We start from the raw sequence: 14753 nt of genomic DNA on the forward strand, positions 1-14753 counted from the left end.
ATGTAACTCTAGTTCAATCAGAAGATTTCATTGTTCCAGACATTTTTCTTCCTTCACCTAAAAGCCATTTTTGAGAGCTGTCACTCACGAGAGTAAAAGGAAGCTTGTGTTACAAGAGAGAATCAATATGAGGTCACCCCTAAAGGAGGAACAGTTCAGATCTCTTCTCTCTGTATTCCCTTTCAACCTGCTCCTTTCTGTTTTTCCTCTCATTCTGACTTTGATATATCTTTCTATAACCTACTTGCTTTTCCTAAATGCTCAACTGAATAAACTGTATAAGGGTAGTGTGATATATTATGAAATCAAAAGGACACTCAAGCCAGTGCCTTCTGTCTGACAGGCTTTGCTTTTAAACCTTTCGAAGGAGACACTACTTGACAGTTGCCAGTGCCTTGAAAGAGGACTTTTCACAAGACAGAGTTGCCTACCACATTGTAACCATCTTTACTGCGTTATTTATGTTATTTATTTGTTTTAAAAAATCAAGCTCTTATCACACTCAAATCAGAGATTATGGATATTCACACATCTTCTCTAAAGCACAACATAGATGGATATCAAACTATATAGTGAGTAATAGATGCCAGGCATGTAACTGTACATACTGTATAATTCCATTTATATGAAATTGAAGAAAGAGGAAACTAACCTATTTGACAGAAAGCTTATCAGCAATTTTTTGGACTGGGTGTGGAGTAGAATTAACTGTAAAAAGGCACAAGGGTACATTTTGGGTGATGCCAATATTATATATGTTAATGTTGGAAATTGCATAGGGTCCAATTATTTGTCAGTATTCATTGAACTACAGTTAAGATTTTTTGTAGGTAAATTATACTTCAATAAGTTGCTTAAAGATAAATAAATTAGGAAACTCTCTTTTCCTATGCTAAGAAAAAACAACTGTATATAACAAGGAAATGAAATGATTTGTTTCTTGAAAGCCTGGGAGACTCACTGGGAAAAACATGGGCTTAGGCAACCACATTAGGGTAGTTGCTTTTCGCATTATTCAATTTTCTCTGATAGATTTATTTTCTCCTTTACAAATATTTTGTAAATTTTTATTCTTTAGACAGTCATCTATTTCCTTATGACTTCTTTTTTTTTTATTTTACAAATTGACAAAAAAGTGTCCTATTCTTTTAAAAGTCTTTTTCTCACCTATGAATATATTGCTCTTCTCATTTGTTTGTAAATGCCACAAGTGGAATTGTTGAAGGGTATAATATATGCTTCTTTAATCTCATAGGAAAAAGTCCAAATGTTTTTTGAATAGTCACACCATTTTACACTTTTTGCTGGCAACTTTTGACAGTTTCAGTTGTTTCACATCCTTGCTAAGTCTTTCTAACTTTATTTAGTCTAATAGGTATGTGGTATGCCTCATTTTGTTTTTACTTTATATATCTCCATTACATATGCATATTGGCCATTCATTTATCTTATTTTGTAAGCTGTTCATTATTTTGTCTATTTTTAAAATAAATGTTTTGTTTGCTGTCTTAGTATTGAGTTCTTAATGTTCTTTATATATATTTCAATACATTTGTTATGTATATATATATATTTGTTTTTAGTTTATTTGGGAATATGTTAGCCTGTAAAGGTCAGGTGCCTTCTTTCAGCATATAGAAATCCATTTCTCCTATAACCATTCGTTGAAAAGACTATCCTTTCTCCAGTGATTTATTTCAGCACCTGTTTTGAAAAATCAACTGACTATTATACTTGGGCATATTTCTGAATTTTCCACTCTGTCTCGTTGATCTATTTATCTATCCTCATGCAAATGCCACTGTATCGATTACTGAAACTTTATAGTAAATCTTGAAATCATGTGTTGAAATTTCTCTAACTTTTTACATCTTTTTCAAAATTGTATCAAAGTCCTTGTCCGTTAATCCTATTGTCTCTCACATTTCTAAGATTTCTCTTCTCCCATTTATTGGTCACATTTTCCTGCTTCTTTTACATGTCTAGTTAATTTTTGGTTGGATACTGAACCTACTGATTCTTACATTGTTTAGTATCTGGATTCAGTTCTCAACTTAATGAATGTTGTTATTTCGGTAGACAGTTAAGTTACTTAAGAATTAGCTTGGTCTTTTTGAAGCATGTTTTTAAGTTTTGTTATGATGAGCCTAGAATTGCCATGACTGTGAGACTATAACCCTGTAAAGTTTTTCCTTGTGGGTCCTTTACTGGAAGCCCTGGATGTTCAACAAGCTCTCTCCACTTTGGCTGCTGGTATCTCAACTATATCTCAGCGGTGTATTGACTCTAGCAAGTGCTCAGCTTATGCATCTCTAGTAGTTTCTTGCCCAGCCTGGTGTATCCTTTGGTATTTGGCAAAAGTAGCCAAATGGAGCTTGGGTATTTGACAAAAGTTAAAGAAAACCATATGCATATTTCTACAGCTTTTTCTCTGTATAGATTCTTAATCTTTTAGACACTAGCCCACAAATTCCATCTGTCACAACATTTTTAAACTCTGATCTTTGCCTCCTCAACTCAGTGAGATGACCATGCTTTGGTTGAGTTTACCCTTCACGTCTTAAGGTCCAGAAAGTTCCTCCAGGCAGAATGTCAGCCTTTTTCTTCCTCTCAGGAATTACAATCCTTCACTCTTTATGATTCAATGTGTGGAAATTTTTGCTTATTTATTGTTTTTGTTTGTTTTGTACTTGTCTACAGTGGGAGGACAAATATGGTACCTGTTACCTCATCATGGTCAGAAGGAGAAATCTCTCCAATTTATTTTCAAGGCTTGCAGGACACTGCCAAAGCCTAAAAACAGAGCACAAAAATAAAGCAGAGCTCAGTTTTATTTAAAATTTGGAGTGCAATGATCTGAAATAAATTAGTGTCAAATTGATCCCAGCAATATACTAAAAAATACTGCCCTAGACCAAATAACATTCGTTTCAGGGATTCTATAATGATTGAATGTTATAAAATCTTAGCATCACATCCATAGGTTAAAGAAGAAAATCCTTTTAGCTATCAGAGTAAGTCCCAATAAATCTTCAGCATGCAGTTATTAAAAATTAAAACTCTTAATATAATAAAGCATATCCATTTCAAATCAAAATTTAGTATCATAAAATAGTGAAGTAAATGTGAAATAATTTTCAATAAATCTATAAGGAATAGAAAAATGTCTGATGTCATCACTAATATTTAATGTTTACCTAGCACTATTTTGAGCACTTTGGTAAGTACAAGCCACAGAAACTCTTAGAAAATACTACAGGTTTTTTGGGTTTTTTTTTTTTTGCAAATTCATTCATATGACAGTGATAATGTAAATGAAAGCTACTAATGTCTAATATTTAAAATTCAAGGTAGTTCTAGGAACTAATAATTTTGGATTTTCCACTAAGCGGCATTTCATCAATACCATAGAAATATTTTCCTATGTATTTGCCAATTTATGAGTCTGTTCTTTCCTTTTGCCTATTAACTATTTGCCATCTCCCATTCAAGATCAAGAGGGTAAGAATGTTATTTTTTATTGTCAGAACTATAAGCAAGATAAAATTTCTGAAAGCCAAAAGGGAGGTTGCACTTAATTATGGGAATTGCATGTCAACCCTTAAGAAAGGACTATATAGTTTTCCAACAGTGATGGTACCAGTAGAGTTGGTCAATTTTTCCTTACATTAGAATGATGGGCAAGGAAGTCCCCATGATTAACACGTAGTACAAAGCTTCAGGCAATTCAATAAGGCAAGAAAAAGAAACAAGTTTTATTACTATAAATAATAACCATTGTCTTTAGGTTCTTTCTTCAAAGAAAATTGCAAAAGAATGATGAGACAATGGAAGGAAAGGAGGAAGGAAAGAAGGAAAGAAAGAAAGAGAAAAAAAAGAAGACTGTGAGTTATGAGTTTGTGAGGCGATCTGCTTAAAAGAACCAACAAAACAAAACAAAAACAGTGTACAAGTCTTAAATAATATTGAAAGCATGAAAAAAGTATAAGCCTAGTAGAAAACAGGCACTACATATATAATGGAAAAGATAATATTTTACTAAGAGAGATGAATGTAAAAATAGTATGAAGTATATAGTATTTGCAAAAGTTGTCTTGATTAAAGTTTTCAATTCTTTCAAAATTAATATATATTTTAAAGTTTTGAATGAAAATGCTAATGGAAATTTTTTTGTAAGTTCTTAAGAAAGAACAATCTGGAATGATTACAAAGAATAGAATGGAAAAAAACATTTTGAAATAAATTATTAATTAGATACAACTTTCCTTAGTAGATAACACAAGGTATTTTTAAAATACAGCAAATAAAACATCACTGGTGCTAGAATAGACAAAACTGTAAACAGAACAAAAGAGAAAAGATGATGTACTCAGTGTAATATATTAGAACAGATGGGAAATTATTTTTTAAATGAGGTCACTGCTACATGCTATATATCAAAATAAATTTCAGATAAATAATTTAAGGTAAAAAGCTAAATCATAAACCTACTAGAATGAAATTATGGAGTATGTTTGTATAATCTTATTATCGTAACAATAAAGGTGCACCATTAGAAAACATAGCACTAGTTTTGACAATGTGAAACTCTAAAATGTTTATATGCCAGAAAACACCATTAACTGTTTTAAAATGAAAATGAAAAAATAGGAAGTACATTTGTAACATATGCTGCAATTTAATTTTCATGCATAAGCAGTATTGCCAATCAATAAGAATTCAAACATTGAAATGAAAAATGTTCAAGTGAGAGAGTGGCATCAACATATATACACGACCAGATGTAAAATAGATAGCTAGTGGGAAGCAGCCGCATAGCACAGGGAGATCAGCTCGGTGCTTTGTGACCACCTAGAGGGGTGGGATAGGGAGGGTGGGAGGGAGACACAAGAGGGAGGAGATATGGGGATATATGTATATGTATAGCTGATTCACTTTGTTAAACAGCAGAAACTAACACACCATTGTAAAGCAATTATACTCCAATAAAGATGTTAGAAAAAAAAAATGGTCAAGAGACACACATTAGCAAATCATAAGTTAAAATGTATTTGGGTAATAATCATAGGAAACTTTTCAATGTTATCAGTCATCAAAAAATTCAGAAAGCATAATGATTCAGTGTCTGGGATTCAAAGATGAACAGTCATAAGTTTGAGTCCCAGGTTTGACATTTACTAGATATGTGACCCACTGAATTACTTTATCTCTTTGAACATCAGCTTCCTCAAATGTTTTTATGAGGAGTAAATGTTGTAACTCATTGTGGAACTCAATAAACTTCTTTATACACTACATGTTTTTACTTAATATTTATCTTGCATTAATATATTCAATTATATATTATTTTTGGAAACAGTGAGGTATCATTACCTATCAAACTGGCAAATATTTTATTGTAATGATAATGCATCATGTTATTATATAAATATCCAGGTGGAGTGGGTATGGGAATTCAGTATTCTCATATATTGAGAAGGATTTTCATTTCTAGACATTTGCCTTAAGAAATAATAAATTATGTCCACAAAAGTTTTTAGCTATAAGAAAATAAAAAGTATTACTATTTTGTTTACAGTGTTAGTTGCTAAATCTGACTCCATTATGTATTAAGAGTGTGATGTTGGAAAAGTTAGTATACCTTCTTATGTCACAAGTTCTTGATTTTCAGAGAAGGAGAGAATGATAATGCTTATTGTATAGAGATACTTTAGTCATTAAAATCACCATCAGAGATTTGTGAGGATTTGTAATCTGTTTTTATGTTGACCAATGATGAACAAAAGCAAATAAGGTAACATATTTCCTGAGTAAAAACAGCAATACAAGTTTAAAGATATATTCTCTAATCCTACGTATTTTGTTTGTTATATTCTGAGGTAAATTTCATAATCTCTCTGAGCTTCAGATTCCTCAGCTGTGTAATGTGGTTGAACTAACTGATTTATGGAGTTGGGAGACTGAAGATGATGTAGATAAAAGGCCTAGTTCATAACAGGCACAAAAGAGAGACTAGCTTTTGCTTTACACATTATCTACCTTAAGAAATAGAAACTTTAATAATACTCAAATCTCAATATTTAATTGTCTTTAAAAGTAAGGACAATGCCTAACTTGTAAGATTTTTGGCTTTTAATTTATTGTAAGCTGCATACATGAACTCAATATGTAATGAAGTTACAGTTTGGAAAAGAAACATTTCTTTCAAATTACAAAATATTAGTATAGAGGATCTCAGGAGTACCGATTGTTGATTTTCATGAATTTTCCTTTTCTGCTTGACTTTCCTTTTCATGGATAGCTGCCTATGTTATGAAAGATTGCTGTTTGTGTTTAGTATAGATTTGTTCTTGTTAATATTTTATTAGTTGCTATTTTTAGTTTTAATAAAAGACTACTTCTAACTCTTATCTTTTTAGGCTTGAAAGTTGAAATGCTTAGGAAATCTATTGGTTGTGCACATTTAAAAACCCTTTGTAAAATAAAGTGTTGGGGCTCAAGCTTCCAAGTGGCCACCAGCCTGGTGCACAGCATGTTGGCAGGATCCTACACACCTGTTTGGCTTGCTTGCATTCTCTCCCTCTATTTTTCTCTCTCTTGCCCTTGATGACCACCCCAACTGAATGGTGACATTTACTTTTTAACTTTTATTAAACAGAAAATAAACCCTACCTTAACACTAGCTCCTTCTATAATTTTGAAATGTGAGTTAAAGAGAACTAACTTTTGCATGATAGCTCCAAACACATTTTACTAAGATAAAATGCACTTAAAAATTCTATATGATAAATTATATTTGAGATGGCTCAATTTCTAAATTGTGAAATAGTCATATATATACGTTCCACTGGTAGTAATAACCTACAAATTACATAGCATTGACTAGGTGTCAGCAACTTGGTTAACCTTTTCTTGGTTAAGTGACATGTTCTTCATTTTCCTTAGTTGTTCAACTTCTGATAACAGGAATGGGTGTTACTAATGATTTTCGTACAACTGTTTCCCAAAGAGAGTCCCTTTTGGAACTTAATTTCAATGATAAGAGTAAGAGAGTGACCATTTAAAAAATAACAGAGGAAGTATTTTAAAATAGAAACTCAGGTTTTATTTTGTTAATTTTTTTTTTTTTTTAAACAGGGAAGCAGGGTGGTTTGCTTCATCACCTTTCAGCATCTCTTACTATAGAGGATGGCAATATCCCAAGACCTGGTGCTGAAGGTAGCAGCAGCTGGAACTCGTCTGCATCCTGGACTCACAAAGGTACATAGAGTGGCTGAGTTCAATAACCATTTATAAAGTTATGTTGTATTTATATTATTTTATTTTTCTCAAAAAATATCCCACGCCTCATATTTAGGCAGGGTAATACAGAATGCTAAAGAGTTAAGGAAATGAAATAAGAGGCAATTAAGTTATGTTTGTTAGAGAGAACACTGAAAGACAGTCTATTTTAGCTCTACAACTGGCATTTTCTATCCTGCAAAGTAGAATATGATTAGTTGCTACCAAATTTAGTGGGTGTTGCAAGCATTGCTAAAATTACATTAAAAAAAAATCCTTTGATCTCTTGAAAGCAGTGATCTGTATAAAAATAAGGTGATTTGGGTATTATATATGCAAAATTCATCACTGCAACAAAAATAGACAATTAGCTTATTTCAATATTTTGGCTTGCAGTGAAGTGAATTTGTTCTGGGTAAAAGAGAACATGATCAACTGTAATATTTGCAGTTTTAATAGCTTATATAAGTCTGTTTAATTATTAATAGTATGATTGACTCCTGAGGACAGAGTTTACTGCTCTTGAACTGGGTAAGCAAATAAAGACTCTTATAATGCGTTTACATTTATCAGCAATATATTTATGCCCAGAATGGTGGTTGATTACTGTTGGGTCTCAACCTCCTGGGAAGCTTCCCAGGTGTAATCTGAAACCAGCCCCCCATACTTGGAGGACAGGGAGAGACCACTGAAAGAGACAGACCACTCTAAGTTGGTAGTGGCAGGTTTAATAAGCAAGGGAACTTACTTATGAGGCTTGTCTTGGGTGGCTGCAAGACAGCAGATTTCCATACCTGCCCTTCAAAATCTTAACGTTTATATAGAACCTTAACTGCGCTCAGTCACATATATCATTCAGATGCTCTCAACAGCTCATGATTATCTCAAGGCTGTATCCTTGGGGCAGCTTCTGAGAGTGGGGAAAGCAAGTGGTAAGAACGTTCCAAGGACAGGAATGAGGGTGAGAAGCCTCCAATTGCCCGGGCCCAGTTTTAGGGTCAAACCAGGGGTCATGTCTTCTTGATGACCTCTCCCAACAATTACACAACAGCAAACCTTATTTCAAAGTTTATTGTATTGATTCATTTTCTTTGGACTATGGTTTTTGCTGTATGAAAAAACAAGAGCAGAGATTATGATTATCTGTTTAATTTTGCCAGGGCATGTAGGCCAATAAAATAACTCAGTCCAAGATTAAGCAGATATTGGCGTGAGTTATAAAGTTTGATTTCACTACTTGATCAAATTAATTTGGAAATTGCTAACCCCCCTTCCTTTTTATAGCTATCATTATATGTTTATGTCTCTACATTATTTCCTAGAACATGGGTAGTTTAAGGGAGAGGGAAATACATTGACTATGTCAGCATGCAAATTTGAAAAATGTCTTTAAATCAAGTTGTTTACTTGAAGTAATGTTTCTTTGGAGCAATGGAGAGAAAAAAGATCCTATTTTATATCAGTGGATTGGATTGATTACTCACTAATAAATTTTAGTTTCATATAATCTGGGAAAATGTCTTTCACCTCTGACTTTACATATGCCTGTGAATTTGCATATGCTATGAAGTTTACTGAGAGATAGTTTCCATAAGTCAGTGAAGTCAAGAAAGACATACAAGTGGGGAAGGGTGAGAAGCAAATTTTAAGATAATGATGTAAACCTTAAAAGGCTGTACCGAGAGCAGCAAAGTGTAAAATGGTGATCCCGAAGAAGCATCAACAATTAAACTCATCCTGAGGTTGAAACCTTTAGTGCAACAGACTGATTTCTTATTACTCAGATCTATCCTTTCTCTCACCTCCCTTGCCATTGGTATACTTTCCACCGAATTTTAAAAGAAGAGCTTGCTTTTAAGAAGCCACTTGCTAAAGAACTTTATCTATACCTTAAGGTCAGCTATATGTCAACAACAAAATTTATAAATACCAAACATGCATTTTCTTTTTTACGTCATCTTATTAGGACTAAAAAAAGAAAAGAAAAAAGAAAGAAGCAGCTAAACTAAAGTGGGCTACATAAGTAAACTACCTTTTCTGGACTCCAGGATTTAATTTGTTCTTATCGTCTAAAAGTTGACTATGTTTCAGACAGAATAAATATCTTGCTTTCATGTTTTCATTGATATTGACAAATCCTACTAAAATCTTACTTTTAGTGGCTTCTGCTTTTTCAGGGTGGAGATAAACCGAAAATACAGTGAATATTGTTTTTCTTTTCCAAATTATTAAATCAGAAGTTCATTTTCTTGAAACAAAAATCTTCAAGAGCCTGAATTAAACAGGTCTGGGAGAGAATGAAATAGATTGTGGCCTTCCTTTTCCAATGCTACTTTTAAAAGCTTTTGCTTGCAGGAATTACCTGATCTGAGTAAGAAGAAGAAGAATTTACTCTTCCTTTAACTTTATCAAATTTCTGTTCTTTTACCTTGCTTTGAATTCTGGGGTTGCTCCTACATGCTTTACTTCATATACATATTCCTATGTTGCCTCAGAACTTGAGAATTTCTATCATTTTTGATAAGGCATTATATCTAATTTTGTCTGGAAAATGTGTAGAATATACTACAATACCAAACTTCCCTTTTTGACAACAATCTTAGAATCACAGACTTATATATCATGATAGAGTTTGAGCAGAAATGAATTGCTTTGCAAAAACAGGTTGTAGATGGTAAACAGATCTCTATTTTGTTAATTAAGTTTTCATATAACTTGGGATGGTTGCATATATTATGGTATATGACATAACATATATAAAAATACTTTGGAAGAAATGTTTGTGTTTTCATTTTTACCCAAGTAATGTCCCATAATCTATAGTACTACTGTGAAAGGACAATTTATTTAGCCAATAAAGAATCTAAATTCCAATAGGATTAAGTTAATTATAAATAAAATAGGATGTTAAAATAAAATAGGACATTCTTCTCTGCATTAATTTTAATTGAAAAGCCCATGTTGTATTATTCATATATCTTTATTAATAAATCATTTATTGAGTATTTATAGAGTGAATATCATTTGTTTTATCATTCATTGAAATTAGCTGTTTTATAAAACATATTTTATATATGAATATACATATTTAAAGAATTTACAGTTTATTGAATAAAGGGGGAAAACAGTGAAAATATAGCATAAATAGAATTATAAAATATAGAACTCCACCTGCTTATTTCTTGTGTTGACATTTCCAGAGAATTGAAATCAAAATAGATAAAGCTATATAGTGACAAAATTGTCCCAGTGCATGTCATATGATAGATAGTCTAGCAACCTTTATCAGATGAATGGTTTGTTAATTAACAAATAATTCTAATTCTTCTACAAGTTTTATGCTTCATATTTCTTCCCCAAACCAATCTTTTCTACAAATATTTAAGATATATTTAGTTTACTTTGGATTGTGTAACTGCTGAGAAATGACCTAAGTGGATATTTCCTGTGTAAAACAGTAAAGCTCTTACTTTAATTTGGATCTAACTTAAGCTATAAATAACATTTGAATCTGGAGAAATCTTAAATGGCTTAGCATTTTACATATTTTTTTTTTATCTTAGTAGGACTAAGAAAATGAGGAAGTGTCAAGGAATGGGTATAAAAGGAGGAATTACTACACATATTATTCCTAGAGATTTACTTGTTAGTTTTATGAATATTATTGAATTTTCTGAATTTATTTTGGTAATCTTAAAATACATATAAGCATACCATAGATTGTGTGCATTGTCGACTTATGATCATGTTCTGCGGCTTTATTGCATTTCTAGAGTTTACATTTGCATTGGCCCCAAGTAAAGGACAAATTACCTCATGGCAAGCTGTGTAAATAAAGCTTTTACAGTAATTTACATAAAGATGAATAGTGGGGAAATTAAGTCATCAAATAGCACATGGTCTTTGAACTCTGCAGAACTCAATAGACCTGTACTGTAGCCTTCAATATCATAATCATTTCACTAGCAGATGTGTTGTTAGATTTAATTTTTATACAAGTAATTATGATAATATATGATAAAGGATTTCACACTGCAAAACTTTGGCTGTGTTTTATTGAATCCAATTCGGTTCATTGGATCTTCAAAATAATTTCCTGATAGTTAAAACTATTAGTTTTCTAAAGGCCAAAAAAATGGCAATGATATAATTATAACTCAAATAATAGTCCAGCATGCTCAAAATAGGATGAGAAAAGTGAAAACATACCATTTCATAATTTAAAATTCATTGATAATTGTGTTTTTTTTAAAAATCCTAAAATGTATGTCATATTAAATTAATGTTGTTAACTTGAAATTTATTGGTTTAGTGGGAAGTTTTAGTACTTTATTTGAAAATGTGGTTTAATAGAGTTTCAGAGTTTTGTTTGTACATATTTAAGTAATTATATAAAAGTTAACACACTTGGAATTAAAGAGTCCTTGGCTTTGTATTTTATTTTAATTTGAAAGGGCTCATAGATATGTAAAGTTGAAGAAACACTAGGAAAGAGAGTCCTAATTATTTTGCCTTTCAATGTAGACCAATGTTTGCTAATTTTTTGTTACTTGTTTCCTCTTTGTTTTCATAATCAGTAACAATAAAAGCCCATAAATATTTTTAACATATGTGTATGCTCATTTCAGGGATAACAAAGAAAAGCAGAGGAACCAATATTTTCTTCTCTCTGCAAGAAGTTTAACAGAACCCAGTAGGTAGGACAGACGGTATCAGTAGGAGTGGTGCGAGCAAGTCAAGTGACTTAACGTTATTGAAATTAAAAGCAGAGATATATGCACTACATGTATTAGCAATGTGTTCCTAAGAACAAAATCAGTGGAAAACTACCATCTGTTCCCTGACCATACTGTCTGAATGGCCATAATAACCTGCTTTAACTGGACCAGAGCAGGGTTCTTTAAGACAGGACTTTGACAAGTTCTTCTGTAACTTCCTTCGTAGGGAGCATGACCAATCACAGTAGCCCATACACATCTCTCCAGCATAAGCAACAAGACAATTCCTCTTTTCACATGACTTTTATTCTCTTAGCCACCTGTTCACTTCCATTCCAACAAATATCACAAAATTCAAAGAACCTAAATTACATCCTACTCTAGAAATGGCAGACTAGAGAATTTTTTCTGGGTTCTGTCCCTCAAATTCAATATCTGTTGATAGATAATAATTTTACCTCTTTAATTAGCACAGATATATAATACAGCTTTTTCTCAGGATTGTGCTATTCATGTAATATTAAACGTTATATTTAATAACAATAAAGATCTGAAGGGGTGTGTGTTGGGGGTGAAAGAGAGACAGAGAGAAAAAGAAAGTGAAAAAAAACAATAAATATTGAAATATTCTTGGAAGAAAGATTTAAAGAATTTTAATCCTAAAGACTATATCATGGCCTCACTGATACTCCTATAAATTTAAAATAAGCAAAATAGTTTATGTATACCTATAACATCTAAGACTTTCTGCTGAGGTAATACATATAGTATCAATGACATGCATGTGTGTAGAACTCTGTCTTATTTATCTTTTCAACCTCTGTGTTTCATTTTGTGCCTGATATATGTAGGTTCTGTAATGATTTTTCTGGTACTAATGACAGAGCTTGTGACCATAGGAGCTTATAATTTAGTACAAGAAAAAGAAAAGTACATATATAAAAAGTTTGAGAATAGCTAATTTGCTCATAAGACATAAGAAAAACATTTCAAAGAGATAGAGAATCTATGGCTAAATGAATTAAAAGCCCTTTAAAACCTTATAAAGTAGTCTTGAGGTATGGCTAGAACTTTGACAGATAAATACAGTGATGGAATTCCACGTAGAAGGAACGTGAACAAATTCAGAAGAGGTGATATATGGACAATTACTAAATCGACCAGTTGGACTAAGAAAAGAAAACCTGATAAATGAAAGTTTAGAGTCGAACATATTTGGGTGGCCTTAACTGTAAGGGGAAGGGCAGGATATTTACCTTGAGAGCAATAGACTATTGAAGAAGGATTTTTCTTCAGGAGTAAAATACAATTAGGTTTACTTTTCAAACACGAATGTTGGGGAGATGTAAAGGAGATTATATGGAAAGAGAGAAGGTATAAGAAAATGGAAAACTGTACATAAATGAAGAAAACTCCTGAGAACATAATCCATGCAAAGTCAATGAAAATGCCAAGGACCATAAGAATGAAAAAGACTATAGAGACCAACAGCATAATTTAGCATCTGGCCCTAAGTGATGAGTGAAAAGGAGTTGCCACAGATGTCTCTGTAGGTTTTAAGAATAAAAACTTAGAAAATGACACAAGCATTAATTTTTAAAAGGTAGGGGGGGTATCAAGTAAAAGGACAGATGAATTTTCATTTGAACATGTCCAGTGTAAAACATTATTGGTAAGCCATCTGGAAAAGTCCAGCAGAGAATTTGAAATGACAGTTTAGAAATCAGGCAAATGTTTAGGATTTGATCACTATATCAAGGAATCAATTACTTGACATAATTCTTGAAGATGGGGTAGTGCTTGTCCTCCCCAAGGGAAAGACTAGAACCACAGAATATTGTTTAGTCCAGTGTATTTAATACTCCTTGCTGCATTTTTTATTTACTTACTGTGAGGGGAGCCCCGCTCCCATTCCACATTTTTACATACTTCCATACTTTCACTCACCACACACACAAACACGTTTGTGTGCACAGGCAGACACATGCACACACATGAACGTTTTCATCACCTTATCCCTGTTGGTACAATAGACAGTATGTTTTGTGCCTGAACTTACAGCACATTCTGGAATGCTGCATAGTTATATGGGGTCAGAATGTCAATTTAAATTAAACTCACAGATGAGATGATGGACACCACCCCATTTGTCTCAGGCAGGATTTTGCTTCACCAGAGAGAATCTGACAGCTGTTGTTTAAAAGAAGCCTCACTTCCACTCATTTCCTTATTGTGACATGCCAATTTCCTTCCTGAGACTTTCTTCCAAGTTCTTGATCCCAATCCTAGAAATTTGCATATATAGTTCCCCGGGCAGCTATAGTATTGAAACAGCTGCATGATTAGCCCAGCAATCATTCTTCCACCTTTCTGCTCCTATAACACCTGCACTTCTGCTCCTCGGGCAGCTCTCAGCTCATACTGTCTTGCAAAAGAGCTGTCTTTGGTCTTATCTCTGCTACTAAAATTGTAAACACTGAGAGGGCAGTAGCCTTCCTCGTGCTTAACATACAGAAGGGACTTAAAAATAGTACATACTTGACAGTTGAATAAATGACTAAATGAAAGGATAACTTTATCTGTGAAGACTTTTTCAATTGTTTGACGTTGTTAAAATAACTACAATGCCTTGGATATGCTCTGAGCTCCATAGGGGTATCCAAAAGTCAAATGAGATTCACACATCTAAGAAACCTAACAGACAAGAAATTGCAAGAGCTTGCATCTCTCTAGGGCAGCGTATTGAAAGGTATA

The sequence above is a fragment of the Balaenoptera musculus genome, chromosome 12, assembly GCF_009873245.2.
Source record: "Balaenoptera musculus isolate JJ_BM4_2016_0621 chromosome 12, mBalMus1.pri.v3, whole genome shotgun sequence".
Taxonomy (NCBI): domain Eukaryota; kingdom Metazoa; phylum Chordata; class Mammalia; order Artiodactyla; family Balaenopteridae; genus Balaenoptera; species Balaenoptera musculus.